This window comes from Misgurnus anguillicaudatus, chromosome 24 (assembly GCF_027580225.2).
Source record: "Misgurnus anguillicaudatus chromosome 24, ASM2758022v2, whole genome shotgun sequence".
NCBI lineage: Eukaryota > Metazoa > Chordata > Actinopteri > Cypriniformes > Cobitidae > Misgurnus > Misgurnus anguillicaudatus.
Genome location: NC_073360.2, coordinates 33,446,127 through 33,462,434, shown reverse-complemented (window position 1 = coordinate 33,462,434; position 16,308 = coordinate 33,446,127). Strand labels below are relative to the sequence as shown.

The following is a 16,308-nucleotide window of genomic DNA, read 5'->3' as shown; positions in this document are numbered from 1 at the left end:
CGCTCAATTGCCGGCTCACCCACCGCCTTCCACTGAGTGGGGCCGCTAAGAAGGCAAGACACACACTCCTTTAATATTGCAGATCTCTCACACAACAATGGTTACAGTTACTCACGGCTCTGTTGTTTCTGTCCCTCTGTTTTCTTCTTTTTCAGGGCGTCCTCAAATCAAAACGGCTCCGTGAGAACAACTCGCCCAAGCCTCCGTGCAACACAACAACAATCCAATAGTTTACCAGGTTCGTATTGCTCTACTTTCCAGCGCTACTTTCCTGTCTTTCCAGCTCAGCCCAGTGGAAGTGTCCCAGCGTTTGCCCAATATGCTTCAAATCTGACGAACCTTCAACTTCCTACAAACAACCACACCAACTTTTCTCTCAGACCAGCCCCGCACTCTTTCCGCCCGCTTCCTAGTAGAGATGCGCGGATGGGCTATTATTTTATCCGCAACCGCATCACAAAACTCATCATCCGTCCGCCATCCATCCGCACCAACATTTCTGACCAGTTTTCAAAACCCCGCCCGCCATCCGCTGACCGGGCGATGCAAGGTGCTGCTGATGACAGCCGCTGCTGATGACAGCCGCGAGACTAGAAAGCTCTAGAATATCAGCAGTGAACTCAAGATCGGCGCAGATGGGACAAAAATAAATAAATAAATAGCCTAAATTAAACGCACAAATTACATAGTCTGCACTGGTGTCATCCTGATTTACCACTTTGTAAAACTTAGGCAACCCTTTTCTGACCTTCTATTTCCTTTGTTTTTAATTCTCATTTTTTGAGTTTGCCACGTACCTCCTTCCCCGGCGTTGATAAGAGCTGTGTCAAAATGCGTCTTCATTTCTCCGCGCTGTTAATGATAGAACGAATGGATCCTTAACAGCCGAGGCTATCCCAAACAATTAAAACCTTTATTAAATAAAAGTGTATTAGAAAACTTTGTCTTGTCACTGTTTTAGTATTATAAGTTATGTTTTGTGTTAATATTATTCGGTTTATGTTGCGTATATTTCTAAGGTTGATTATTTGATATACTGTTGAATAGTTTAATCTACATCAATGTGTCATATTTTCTAAAATAAATTAATATTTTTCTGATTACATATTTATTTTAATAAGTCAGAAATGTCTCCGCTGTTTATTGCTGACAGGCGCGGTGGGCGCTACTGGGGGCGCGTGCAACAGGTGACGCAAATTATGGGTCCTCAGAAGGCTAGACCGCCTCATTTTAGTTCTCTTCGCAAACTTCTGAGCCTGCCACCTTGAAAGACTCACCTTTTAAGGTCGCATGCTTAGAAGGACACAGCTAATAACAAGCAGTCGATCCGCCACCCGCCCGAATTTAATTAAAATAGTATTTTTCGTCACGTCATCCGCCCGATCCGCGGATTATCCGCGGAGTCCGCGGCTGTAACCGCCAACCGCGCATCTCTACTTCCTAGCGGTTCCCGGATCAGCGGGGCCTGCGGTCTCTTCAGCGGCTGGTGTTTGTTATACTGCCCAAGGCAGAAGTTGACTCGCCCGAAATCGACACCGCTCTCTGCATCTCCAGTCTGCCTTTTATGTCCCTATCAATCATAGGGACCGCCCAGCCAATAATCACTGCCTCCCACACGCACCTGTAGCGAATTACGCCTGATTTCGTTGCCATGGAGAACCAGGAAGTAAAAATGAGTTTGAAAAATCCGGTCCGGGCGGAAATGTTAGCTTTAGCGTAGCGTAGCGCAAGTTCTACCAGGAAACTCGAATGTTACGTCATTCATTTCACAAGGCGCAATCAATCACCCCTGATACTGAGAATATATAAGCCTCGTACTCACCTGTCTTTGCGTTCGCAGATACTGATGCCAGCATTTACACGCTCGATGTCCAGTGCATATGCTAATGCTAACTAAAGCGTTAGTTACCCGAATCACGCCGATTTAAATGTTGAGTGATTTTATCGGGCATTCGAACTGGTTTCCTGGGATTTTCTCATCTCGTTTCGTTTCACCTGCAACATCGCGAGGAGCTCTCACAGAAGGTTAAAGACTTAAATAGGGAAGTCTGCAAGCTTCCTTAAGTGTGTAACACTGCAGTACACAGAGAAGGATACCACGCACAGGCGTTTCTTTTTATGAACAGTGCAAGAACATTTGGATGATCTGTAAAGTGTAATATGAATATTGACTGTCGCAGACTCTGAACGCCCGCAGCAGATGTCAGTAATCATCATTGATTGGCGAAGCGCTGCACCTGCACGGGTTTGGAAGAATGCCGAATTTGTTATCTCCCTCATCACAGGATCTTTGTCTTTCATCTACAATACCAAATGCTCCGCTTATTATTGGTTTTAAACCGTACGCGAATGTTTTGTGAAGCAAAGACATGGAATCGACTTGGATGAACGACTATTGCTCGCGAAAATTTCACACATTAAATACGGCGTGTATGCAATGCATGACATGCTGCAAACAGGCAAATGACGCGGTCTAATGTTCGCCTGTTTCATTGGAATAAGGAATGCGCAAAGTATACGAGCTTCATCTGAACTGTCCCTTTCAGTGTTTCCCTAAAACGTCAATAAAATAAGGTACTATTTATTCATGTAACAGGTCTTGCAACGTCCTATACCTGCTACGGTACTACAATGCAAGTTGCTTAATGCCTAACAGTATTCATGCAAACTGTTCATATCAAATGCAAATATTCACGTTAGATCTTCACTCACCTGACCCTAATTACAGACTTTAAGGATACGGGGATACGCTATTTTCGAACTTTAAATCTTATGGTAGGACACACCATTAATATATCATTGGAGAATAAATCCTGGTCATACAGCGTAAAGTTTTCAAGCACACATTTTGTTGCTGAGCAAATCGTAAGTGTGTGTGTGGTCGAATGGCAATAGTAATGCATATTGTCAATTTTATTGAGCACGGGGTTCAGCATAAATGTTTCCATCTAAAGCTTTGTGCTTTAAGATCTTCAGTTATGCACATGTATAAAGTACGAGAATGCATCAACTTTTAATTGTACTTTTCAAATGAGACTTTATTCCAGATCTCAGTCAACTTCTTATCGAGCTCGGTCGCGTTGAACATCCCATCTATTTATCTGGATTATCTTCTCCTACGGTAAGCTCTCTTATTCATTATACTGGATTGGCTGATAGTGCACAGTACATGCTTTTACAACCGAAAGATGGCAATGACTATGTCTTATAGGCAATATGGAGACGGAGCTGAGGTTGTGTGGTGTATTTAATACAATTAAAACGTGCATTTGTGTTATTCCTGAGGGCTTGCCGTTGTTTTGATCGGTGTGCATTCTGCGGATGTCGCAACAAAAGTTGAGCCTATACACCATGTTGAGTTTGTTTGTTATGCAGTAGACCTCACAGTTGAAAAACGCGCGCCTTGCTGCTTTAAGAACACGACAGGTTGCATCAGTTTGAACCATTTAAGCGCATTGTGCTTTGTTTGCGACGCAGGCACCCAGAGCATGCGCATGGGTAGGCTACAGCGGATGTCTGGACACTGGTTTGAAGATGTAATGTGACTGCTAGCTTTTATATCACAGCACGTAATCCCAATTTAAAGTGCTGTTGAACGTTGGTAACGTATGTTTCGCCCGAAATGGTGGTGCCACCAGCTATAAACACAGAATACAAACACAATTTCCTTCCTGTTTTAACATGGAACCCAATGGAAATAATGTCTAAATATTTCTTCAAGTGGTGTTATGTTTGAATATGGTGGTGTTCGATTATGTTCGAATATGGTGGTGTTTAACTATTTAATTTCAATTGTCTCATGCTGTTTTAATGACGTCCAACATGACTGGAGAATTGGAATGCATCTGAAATAACTTGTTTCTAATTTAAATGCATTGTGCGGTGATCATGCTGAATTTCTGACACTGTCAGAAAACTATTGTAGGCTATCTTGGACACAAGACCAGGAAAACGTCCATCTTTGAACTTCTCCCACCGAACGACACTGTACCACCGAAGAGCCACGATCATAGAAATCGTGATGATTGTTTCACGATGGAAATCTTCGTCTGGGAAAGCCAAAAATCATGCAGTTATGATTCTAAATGATAACTTTACAAGGAACTTTGTCTGGAATTAGGTGCGTACAATCCACTTACTCTGCATCCTCAAGTAAATAGCGAAACATGCATCAACTTTCCATATAACCACATTACACCGGCTGCTAGGATTTAAAACATTATAACAGACAGGCTGCATACATGAGGCAAGCTATTTTAAAACTATATACATGTTTTTACTCAGACTACGGACATGCAGTTCTATAAGTGCTTTATTTTCAGTGCCTGCATTACCATCAGGCCTCTTTATCGACTTCCAGGAACTCTTATTACAAACGGCTGCAAGGATTTGAACATGCATAATTGCTACATGTACAAGAAATTAGCTTTCGTTAGCATTTGGCCGTGCACACTTGCCGCGTGTACGCAGTTGTCACGTTTCACGTCCGCGGTCGTGTATGGTGCGGACTTCAATCGTTTATGGAATGCCAGTGTGGCAGAGGATCTTCATTCAACAAATAATTCAGAACTTCTTAAGTGCACATCATGTAAGACTATTTGCACAAAACTGTTACGTTTAATCATGCTATTATGGTTAGTCAAAATTTAAGCTGTAAACTTTCATCTAGAAGGCTATTACGTTCGGAGTACGTCCATCTATCAACTGCACAACCCTACTGGTACCGCGCCTCAGTTCTTGGGGGGTCTTAATTTACATCCTAAACAGAGAATTGTATATAATCATCTGTGTGTCATGGCGAAGCAAGCAAGACAAGGCAACGGATCCAAATGCAATGGTTTATTTCTTAAACCCAAAAGTGTACAAAGCAGAACCAGAATGAAGACCAGAATACAGGACTAAAAAGTGATGACGGCTAACTATAATCGACAAAGGACAACTGAAACACAAGGACTGTATATATTCATGTGGGTAAACAAGATATCAAGACACACCTGGGAAACAATCTAGAACAAGGACCAACGAACTACAAAAACTACAGACATGGATGACAGTACAGAACTTTAAATAAAGAGTAAAAGACTGGGGAAACCCAAGACACGACAGACACCGTGCAATCTTTAGCATCAGTCAGATTTGTTTGTAACCATCTAATCTTCTCCCTACTTTTATAATGACAATATAAAAGCATGTATACATCAATTGTCTCTCTTCATCAGGAGCCGCGCTCCTAATTTCACCGTATGCAGGAAAACACTATGACATTCAATTCAATAATGGCAAGCAATAATCAAGGTATGTTTAAGCAAACTACTGGTGGTGGTGGTGTATTTAACCATGCTAAATCATGGCCTTTGCCATTTATAGCATATCTCACTCTGGCATATCGTTGCCTTTCAAAGGTCTACGCGGCCTTTTCTCATTATGCATAGCGTTGCTTTCTATGGCTTACGCGGCCTATCTCTGTCTGGCATATCGTTGCCTGCTAAAGCCTACGCGGCTTTTTTCTACTAGGCATATCGTTGCCTTCTACGGCTTACGCGGCCTATCTCTATCTGGCATATCGTTGCCTTCCAAAGGCCTACGCGGCCTTTTCCCACTAGGCATATCGTTTCCTTCTGTGGCCTGTGCGGCCTATTTCTCTGGCATATCGTTGCCTTCCAAAGGCCTACGCAGCCTTTTCCCACTAGGCATATCGTTGCCTTCTACGGCCTATGCGGCCTATCTCTCCAGCCTATCTCTCTGGGGCATATTGCTGCCTTCTATGGCCTAAGCGGCAATCCCATGGCCTCTTATGGCATCTGTCAATGTCAGTAGATAACATTTTCTCTTATCTGTTTCAGGAACCTCAAAGAAACACTGGTGGGTACCGATCATCGTGATCAATTTTTGGGGATTAGATTCTGGCCTGTCTTCATCTTCAGACAGGAACCGCAAGGATTTGAACTATGGTCGGGACCTACGCCAAAGAACTATACTGTGTTACATTCTAACCTTGGTTGCTAACTACTGTTAAATAAACTCATATATCAAGTCTTAACCTATCTTCGAGTCTTTCTGGTAGAAATGTTAGCTTTAGCGTAGCGTAGCGCAAGTTCTACCAGGAAACTCGAATGTTACGTCATTCATTTCACAAGGCGCAATCAATCACCCCTGATACTGAGAATATATAAGCCTCGTACTCACCTGTCTTTGCGTTCGCAGATACTGATGCCAGCATTTACAACCCACCCTCCCTACCACCATCACCAGGTCGGTTCTGTCCATACTCGAGGGGGATTAGATTCTGGCCTGTCTTCATCTTCAGACAGGAACTGCAAGAATCCGTGACCCCCGGATTTGAACTATGGTCGGGACCTACGCCACTATAGAACTATACTGTGTTACATTCTAACCTTGGTTGCTAACTACTGTTAAATAAACTCATATATCAAGTCTTAACCTATCTTCGAGTCTTTCTGGTAGAACCTCTCCTCTCCATCTTTGGTTCCGCCCTAAGTCACTCCGTGACAATTGTCTAACAAAACTTTTATCTTAAATTACTTTTTACTTCTCGTTCACTGGATTTTCTATTCGTGACTGAAACATGGTTAAAGAATGGTGATCTGTCGTCTCTCGGGGAATTATCACCTTCTGACTGTTCTTTTTACAGTACTCCTAGGCCAAGTGGACATGGTGGTGGCTTAGCAACAATTTTTAGAAACTCATTCAAATGCAGACTTTTGCCTGTAGATGACTTCACTAGCTTTGAGGCACAGCTTTATAAATTGATTTAAATGGCCCTTTACTCTGTGTAGTGGTGTATAGGCCTCCAAAAGTCAGTCCAAATTCATGAGTTTTCAGAGTTTTTGTTTACTCAATTTTGTACAGTCAGTCTCTAACCCTACCCACTGTCTAGGCCATACGCTGGATCTTGTTTTGACTCGTGGCTTTACTGTGCGCATTTGTGAAGTGTTTGATGCTGGCATTTCTGATCATTTCCCTGTAGTGTTTGAGCCTGTTATTTCATATGAACCTCCCTCAAGTTCTCTGCCTGCACATTATTCTTGTGCTTTTCACGCTACCACTGCTTTTGAATTCTCTAAGACTAATTCCAAGATCCTTTCAAATTCTGCTGTCCCGCTATCAACGTGTACTGATACTGAACAACTAGTTGAAATCTTTAACTCTGCCTGCTAAACTGCTCTAAATACAGTCGCTCCACTTAAACAAAAAAAGAGTAAGGCTCTATCAAGTCCTCAGCCCTGGTTAAATGCATCTACTCGCACTCTTAGACAAGAGTGCAGAAGGGCTGAGTGCAGGTGGAAAAAGGATGGGCTTCAAGTCTATATCAAATCTTAAAAGACTACTTAGTTGCCTACCAAAGACTTGTCCATGAGGCTAAAACACAATATTTTTCAAATATAATTGCAAAAAAATGCAAACAGGCCAAAAGTACTCTTTAAAACCATTAATTTTATTCTTTTCAGTTCCTGTTGCTAATCTTGAGACGTGCACAAAATTTTCAGAATTTTTTGTCCAGAAAATACAGGATATTAGATAAAACCTCCCATCACCTAACATAGGCCACCCTCAATTGGTTTGTCCATCCAGTAGTTTTTCTAACTTCCAACCAGTTTCCTCAACTCAATTATTCAAAATAATTTCCCAGATGAAATTTACATTCTGTCAATCAGATGTTCTGCCTGGTCTTCTGTTTAAAGAGGGTTTAGATACAATCGCCCAATCCTCTTAAATATAATAAATGCTCTTTGATAAACGGCGTCTTCCCAGACAGTTTTAAACATGTTATCATACAACCTCTATTACAAGGTCCAAACCTTGATCCTACTGTGCATAACAACTACAGGCCTATTTCTAAACTTTGTGTCATTTCAAAGGTTTTGGAAAAAGTTGCACTTTTACAGTTTGACTCTTTATATTCTAGATCCATTTCAGTCCGGCTTTAGAGCACTGAATCAGCATTGCTGAAAGTCACAAATGACATCTTGTTGTCTATTGACTCCAGGTCTTCTGCAACCCTGATTCTTTTAGATCTGAGTGCCGCATTTGAAACTATCGATCACGACATTCTTTTGAAACGTCTTCAGTGTGTTGTTGGAGTCCAGGGCTTGGCTTTACAGTGGTTCACCTCATACCTAAAGGGGAGAACTTTTTCTGTAAATATTGGGTCCTTCATGTAATGGGGTGAGCTAGAGGGGCGTGTCATTTGACTTTGTGATGGAGCCGGACGGAAGTTGAGCGCACGGACCCTTTAAAAGTGGGGAACATTCCTTTCCTCGGGTTCTCTCTGTTTTGGGAAACTGGCTGCAGTGGAGGTGTGTAACGACTCCCTTACCCGTGTAAGCACGAGGTTTATACCTTTTCCGGACCTCTCTTAGTCGCGCTGAACACCAAGGTAGTTCCCGCATCAAACTTTTATTTAATCTGCGTGACATTGTCCGCTATTGTGCATCAGAGGAACGCTGATTTTCTGCGCTGTGCGTGGGCCTGTGGGTACTTCCAAATTATTCACAGTCGGTATGTATCGAATCAATTGGTAGTGTTAGTTTACTGATTGTTTTCATAAAAAGCTGGTATTTTATGGAGGCTCGTTTATTTAGTGTGATCCAGATTTATGAATGGTGCGTTGACATTGCTGGGGGGCCTGATCAAGGTGCGCTACAGGTATGTGGTGTTATTATTTTATGAATATTAAGTTTCACTGTTATTTTAGTTAGTAAAAAAAAATATAAGGTTGATGGCGAACTTGTGTTATAGAGGGCTGCTGTTTCGCTGCTGTGGAATTTACAGTCGTTGGACATTCCTGTTGATGCCCTCAATCTTCTGACATTTCATCCTGTGTGTGTGTGCGTGCGCGCGTGTGTGTGTGTGTGTGTGTGTGTGTGTGTGTGTGGGTGTGTGTGTTTAGCAATGATGTGTGACTGCGTGGAGTATTAGGTTCAGCTGTTAAATTGTGTATTGGTGTTTTGTTTGTTTAACTCCATATGTGTATTTTGAGAGGTCACACGGGTATTAGACCATTTATTATTCTGTACATCTGACTCATATAAGTGACCTGGGGAATTTGTATTGCCTATTTCATTTATAATCTTTTTTTTGTTTCTTTTTTTTGTGTGGAGGTTGGTTTCTCTAATTGAAATGGTTTGTTTCACTAACTGGAAGTGATTGGTTTTTTTATTTTGTGTGTGGGATTTTCTTTCTTTATATTGGTACCAATTATTATTATTATTGTGTGATTCATTACCTCAGGTTATCTATGAGACAAATGGTCTAAGAACTAAGTGTCCCCCACATATGGTATGGACGCTGTGTAGTGTGTTTACGCCTTTTATGTGAATGTGGATGTTTGTATTTTTTTATACCACTAAATTAAAGATTGAATAAGCACACCCTTGTTGTCTTCCTCCATTTGGTTGGGGGGCCTGTTGTAAGGGGAATTGAATATTAATACCCCTTTGTTACATATAACTTGACACTGTCACATTTGGCGTAGTCGGGCAGGGTCATTGTAACAGGGTGTGCTGTGTAAATCTGTTTATTTTGTATGGTGTTTTTTTCTTTTTTTCTTTTTTTTTGTGTTTTGTATATTTGGATATTTTGGTGTGAGTGTGTTTATTTTGCAGCAGCGGGACAGCAGCAGGCAGTGGTAAAGAGTGTTTCGTGAAGTTGCTGACTTGAGTTATCAGTAAGTCTAAATTTTTTTTTCTTTTCTCTCTTCTTTTGATTACCAATGGAGAGTGAAGTAGAGGAGTTGCGACAGCAGGTTCAGCTGCTGCAGACAGAGAATGAACAGTTACAGCGTCAAGCTAATTCTGTAGCAGGGCCCTCGGCTAATGTCAGCGCCTCAAATGTGGACTTAAATGTGCGTGCCTCCAGTACAGCTGGTGCCACCAGGCCCATTACAGAACGTGTTATTTTTTTTCCTAGAGAACGACGATGTCCTACGTTTAATGGAAGGGAAGATGAGGATGTGTTTGAATGGGTAGAGGAAATGAAAAGTAATTTACGAGCACGAAGTTTATCAGGCAGGGAGGAAGCATTGTTTATTTTTGATCATTTGGGGGGATCTGCGAGAAGTGAAATTAAATTTAGATCAAGGGAAGAGAGAGAGGATCCTGAAAGGGTGGTCTCTGTGTTAAAAGAGTTGTATGGTGAGGCACATTCATATATTTTGCTTCAGGGTAATTTTTTCTCGTAAACAGGAAGAAGGGGAGTCTTTGCAGGATTTTTCACATGCACTTTTTGCTTTGATGGAAAAAGTGATACAATGTGCACCAGGTGGTGTGCCCAATTCGGCCACTTTATTAAGGGATCAATTTGTTGAATACGTCCGTGATATTGTGTTGTGCCGTGAGCTTAAACGTTATGTCCGGCGCCATCCACAGTCCACTGTTTTGGATGTACGAAGAGAGGCGATTAGGTGGGTAGATGAGGGTTCTCGGCCAGAGATGCGAGAGAGGAGTCATTCGGTTCCGTCAATTGCTACTCAGTATAGAGTTCAGGGACATGGCTTACCTTCTGGTAGTCATAATTCAGCAGAGATGAATGAATTAAAGGAGATGCTTCGCACTCAGCAAGAACAGCTTAATCAGCTAACTCAGGGCCTGCAGCAGTTACAGTCTTGGCAGGCTTTTAATCAGCCTAGGCGAAGTGGTCCTATTATTTGTCGGCGGTGTAATCAACCAGGTCACATTGCCCGGAATTGTGTCTTGGATATGCGTCGGCCTATGGAACAACGAATGCCTCCAGTAGTACGAGGCAATCCCTCTGGTCCTAGTGGGCCGGCGGAAAACTTCAACCCCCTGAATTGACGAGCCACACTTCAGGATGGGTGGTGGTTGGCTCTCGGCCCCTGGGATGGGAGGGTTCTCCAACTTTGTCCAAGTTGGTGGGTCGCTGTCCGTCTGTTACTATTATGATGGGGGGGTGGAGGTTCCTTGCTTATTAGACACCGGGTCCATGGTGACAACTATATCTGAAAATTTCTTTCGTCAACATTTTGAGCCTCGTGGACAAGAGAAGTTGTGGAGTTGTGGATGGTTACAGCTGCGTGCTGCAAATGGTTTGGACATACCTTATTTAGGGTATTTAGAACTGGATTTCATTGTCCTCGGGAGGCATATTAAGAACAAAGGTGTACTTGTGGTAAGGGATCGCTCAAATTCTTGTCTAGGTGGGCTTCCTGGGTTATTGGGCATGAATGTCATGCAGGACTGTTACAAAGAGTTGTTTAGTCAATATGGTAGTGCTCTTTTTGATCTCCAGATTGTGAAGGACACTCCTGCATGGCAATCTGCCTTACAGTATTGCAAGAAGATTGAGGTTGGAGTTGAGGATGCCAGGAGTAGGCCAGCCAGGATTGGGCAAGAAACCGTAAGAATCCCTGCAGATTCGTTGCGCTTTGTGCCAGTCACATTTCATTTGCCGGTAGGCCCTCCATCTGTGCTGTTATTTGAACCCTTGGAGAAAGGGGATTCACTTCCGGCTGGCCTTTTGGCCTCTGTATCTCTTGTGCCAATCATTCAAGGGGTGGCCTATGTACCCATAGTTAATGTGGGTGAACAGGATTCCTGTGTACAACCTCACGTTGTGGTGGGAACCCTATCTAATGTTCAGGTTATGCCAAGGTGGGAGGGGGATGTTACCATTGAACCATTGGTGGGACAAGTTGACCAGCAAGCCATCGTAGCAGCACAGGTGGCCGGAGTAGGTGGGGTAGAAGAAGTAATCCAGAATATGGATTTGTCTCATTTGTCACCAGAAGAACAGGTTCTGGTAAGGACCCTCCTGAGCAAACATAGGTCTGTGTTTTCATCTCATGATGGTGACTTGGGTTGTACAGAGCTCATGACTCATGAGATCCCCTTGCTTGATGATGAGCCGGTACGGCAGAGGTATCGCCGGTTACCTCCTTCAGATTATGAAGCTGTAAAACAACATATTCATCAACTGTTGCAAAGTCAGGTGATTAGGGAGAGTGCTAGTCCCTATGCATCCCCTATTGTAGTAGTCAAGAAAAAGGATGGTCAGATTCGCCTATGTGTTGATTACAGGCAGTTAAACAGCAAGACACGAAAGGATGCATTCCCCCTGCCCCGGATTGAGGAGTCGCTGGATGCCCTATGTGGAGCCCAGTGGTTTTCCACGTTGGACTTAGCCAGTGGCTATAATCAAGTTCCGGTGGCGGAGGGAGATAAATGCAAGACGGCTTTTTGCACACCTTTTGGGCTATTCGAGTTTAACCGGATGCCTTTTGGGTTGTGCAACGCGCCTAGTACCTTCCAGCGCCTAATGGAACGCATGTTTGGGGACCAACGATTCCAGACCTTATTACTTTACCTAGATGATATCATTGTTTTTTCATCCACCATTACACAACATTTGCAGAGGTTGGAAATGGTTTTTGTTAGATTACAACAGGAGGGGCTTAAGGCCAAATTGGAAAAATGTTGTTTCTTTCGACAACATGTGAGTTATTTGGGACATGTGGTCTCAAAAGACGGGGTGTCTACTGATCCGGCTAAGATCAGTGCAGTGGCTGAGTGGAAGCGTCCGACAACAGTAGCTGAGTTGCGATCCTTTTTAGGATTCGCTAGTTACTATAGGCGCTTTGTGGAAGGATTTGCACAGCTAGCTGCACCATTGCATCGCCTGGTTGCAGATGTAGGGGGAACTAGAAAGAAGAGGGGATCAGGGAAGTCGTTTGAAAGTGGTTGGACTGAAGAGTGTGAACGGGGATTCCAGAGTTTGAAACGGAGACTGGTGTCGGCTCCCGTTTTGGCTTATGCTGACTTCTCTTCTCCGTTTGTACTGGAGATTGATGCTAGCCATTCAGGGTTGGGGGCAGTCCTCAGTCAGGAAAGGGAGGGTCAGCTGAGGCCAGTGGCATATGCAAGTCAGGGGCTTAGACCTACAGAAAAGAACATGCAAAACTATAGCTCAATGAAACTCGAGTTGTTGGCATTAAAATGGGCCCTTACTGAAAAGTTTAGGGATTATCTGGTAGGACAGAAATGTATGGTGTATACTGATAATAACCCATTGAGTTATTTGAAGACCGCCAAACTCGGTGCTCTGGAACAACGTTGGGCCTCACAGTTGGCCGCTTTTGATTTCGACATCCGATATCGGCCGGGCCGGGTGAATGGCAATGCGGATGCATTGTCTAGACAATATCCAGTGGCACTTCCCGTACAGCCAGATTGTGTCATGAGTGTAGGCAATGTGCAGTTGCAAAGGCAAATCAGCCACTAGCCCACGCAGCAATGGGCCATTTGTTGGCATCAAGGCCAAACCAGATCTTGGCAGTCGATTTTACCACCTTGGAGCGGGCCAGTGATGGCCGAGAGCATGTTTTGGTGATGACAGACGTCTTCTCAAAGTATACTCAGGCTGTCCCCACACGGGACCAGACTGCGACTACGGTTGCTAACGTCTTGGTTCATGAGTGGTTTTACAAGTTCGGTGTACCAGCACAAATTCATTCGGATCAAGGGCGATGTTTTGAGGGGGCTGTGGTGTCCCAGCTTTGTCAGTGGTATGGTGTGCAGAAGACTCGCACTACCCCATATCACCCTCAGGGGAATGGGCAGTGCGAGCGCTTTAATAGGACCCTCCATGACTTACTGCGTACACTGTCAGTTGAACAGAAACGCTGTTGGACTCGTCATCTCGCGCAAGTATGTTATGCATACAATACTACTCCCCACCAGACTACAAGGGAGTCACCATACTTTTTGATGTTCGGTCAAGCTCCTAAACTTCCAGTTGACTTTTTGCTCGCAGGTGTAGAGGAACCCGTTGGGGGACAAGTGAGTGATTGGGTAAAAGAACATGGAGATACCCTGAGAGTAACATACAGGAGAGTGCGAGCAAGGTTGGATAGAGCTGCAGGTCTGCGTAAAATGCGCCACGACCAGGAAAGGAGTGAGGTGAGGTTACAGGAAGGTCAGGAAGTGTATGTACGGGACCTTGGCATTCGGGGTCGTCATAAAATTCAAAATCATTGGTCTAGTCTACGCTATAGGGGAGATGGGGGAGTATATACCATAGCGCAGATAGGCGATCCCTCCCGGACAAAGCAGATACACAGGTCTTACCTGAAGCCAGCCTCAAATGTTGTGTGCCCAGACCCCGTGGCTGATCCTGGGTTAGGACCGTTCGAAGACGAGGATGAGCTTTTCGTCTCAGGGGAGACAGCTAGTGAGGGGGAGGTGATTGTTATTGAGGTAGTTTCCCCAGTTCCCAGTGTAGTGGAAGTTGGCCAGTTACCAGAGGAAGAACCTGTGATAGAAGAGAGCAGGGAGTCTAGGGTTGAGGTGCCGGTGCTGAGTGGGGACCCCCTTGTTCAACCAAGGGAGGAAGGGAGGCGCAAAACCACTCGAGTAACTGCAGGGAGGCATGCAAACCCTTACCGTTTACCAAGGGCTGTGATACAGGTTCAGAGTGTACAAGGGAGCCAAGAGTCTGGAAACCTCCCAGAGCCACCCAGTCAGAATCAAGGGCCCCCTTTTCGACCATGGCTTTAAGCTGTATCATCGGGACGATGATAGAAAAGCTGGGGGTAGAATGTAATGGGGTGAGCTAGAGGGGCGTGTCATTTGACTTTGTGATGGAGCCGGACGGAAGTTGAGCGCACGGACCCTTTAAAAGTGGGGAACATTCCTTTCTTCGGGTTCTTTCTGTTTTGGGAAACTGGCTGCAGTGGAGGTGTGTAACGACTCCCTTACCTGTGTAAGCACGAGGTTTATACCTTTTCCGGATCTCTCTTAGTCGCGCTGAACACCAAGGTAGTTCCCGCATCAAACTTTTATTTCATCTGCGTGACATTGTCCGCTATTGTGCATCAGAGGAACGCTGATTTTCTGCGCTGTGCGTGGGCCTGTGGGTACTTCCAAATTATTCACAGTCGGTATGTATCGAATCAATTGGTAGTGTTAGTTTACTGATTGTTTTCATAAAAAGCGGGTATTTTATGGAGGCTCGTTTATTTAGTGTGATCCAGATTTATGAATGGTGCGTTGACATTGCTGGGGGGCCTGATCAAGGTGCGCTACAGGTATGTGGTGTTATTATTTTATGAATATTAAGTTTCAGTGTTATTTTAGTTAGTAAAAAAATATAAGGTTGATGGCGAACTTGTGTTATAGAGGGCTGCTGTTTCGCTGCTGTGGAATTTACAGTCGTTGGACATTCCTGTTGATGCCCTCAATCTTCTGACGTTTCATCCTGTGTGTGTGTGCGTGCGCGCGTGTGTGTGGGTGTGTGTGTTTAGCAATGATGTGTGACTGTGTGGAGTATTAGGTTTAGCTGTTAAATTGTGTATTGGTGTTTTGTTTGTTTAACTCCATATGTGTATTTTGAGAGGTCACACGGGTATTAGACCATTTATTATTCTGTACATCTGACTCATATAAGTGACCTGGGGAATTTGTATTGCCTATTTCATTTATAATCTTTTTTTTGTTTCTTTTTTGTGTGGAGGTTGGTTTCTCTAATTGAAATGGTTTGTTTCACTAACTGGAAGTGATTGTTTTTTTTATTTTGTGTGTGGGATTTTCTTTCTTTATATTGGTACCAATTATTATTATTATTGTGTGATTCATTACCTCAGGTTATCTATGAGACAAATGGTCTAAGAACTAAGTGTCCCCCACATATGGTATGGACGCTGTGTAGTGTGTTTACGCCTTTTATGTGAATGTGGATGTTTGTATTTTTTTATACCACTAAATTAAAGATTGAATAAGCACACCCTTGTTGTCTTCCTCCATTTGGTTGGGGGGCCTGTTGTAAGGGGAATTGAATATTAATACCCCTTTGTTACATATAACTTGACACTGTCACATTCACATCACCCCCTATGCCTATTCATTGTGGTATTCCACAGGGTTCCATCTTTGGCCCTCTACTATTCTCCCTGTACATGCTTCTCTTAGGCTCAATATTTCAGAAATATAATGTAAATTATCACTGTTACGCCGAAGATCTTCAACTATATCTACCAATTAAACTAGGCAATCACTCTTTATTAGACCGTCTGTTTTCATGTCTAAATGAAGTCAAGTCCTGGATGACAAACAACTCACTGCAACTAAATGAAAATAATCCGAAGTGCTTCTTCTGGGTCCTGCTGCTACCGACAACTCTGTTAAAACGCAATTAGGTTCTTTAAGTAAAAACCTGCATAATAACGCAAAAAATCTTGGTGTTTATTTTGACCCTCATCTCCAATTTGACAAGCACATAAATACAGTTGTAAAGAGTAGCTTTTTCCAACTTAGATCTGTGGCAAAAGTAAAACGC

At 43.4% G+C, this 16,308-nt stretch overlaps 1 protein-coding gene and 2 long non-coding RNA genes across 3 annotated transcripts in view; 2 read left to right on the top strand and 1 right to left on the bottom strand.

Annotated features, from left to right (window-relative positions):
* The window catches only part of LOC141361735 (uncharacterized), an 80,947-nt gene that overhangs the window by 32,818 nt on the left and 31,821 nt on the right, over window positions 1-16,308 (bottom strand). The gene's annotated exons all lie outside the window — the stretch shown is intronic.
* LOC129447357 (uncharacterized) lies at window positions 8,239-10,060 on the top strand. Its single transcript, XR_008645446.2, has 3 exons — window positions 8,239-8,520; window positions 8,604-8,667; window positions 8,761-10,060. It is a non-coding gene; the product is annotated as an uncharacterized lncRNA (long non-coding RNA).
* Window positions 14,107-15,835, top strand: LOC141361632 (uncharacterized). The gene is made up of 3 exons (XR_012367784.1): window positions 14,107-14,914; window positions 14,998-15,061; window positions 15,153-15,835. It is a non-coding gene; the product is annotated as an uncharacterized lncRNA (long non-coding RNA).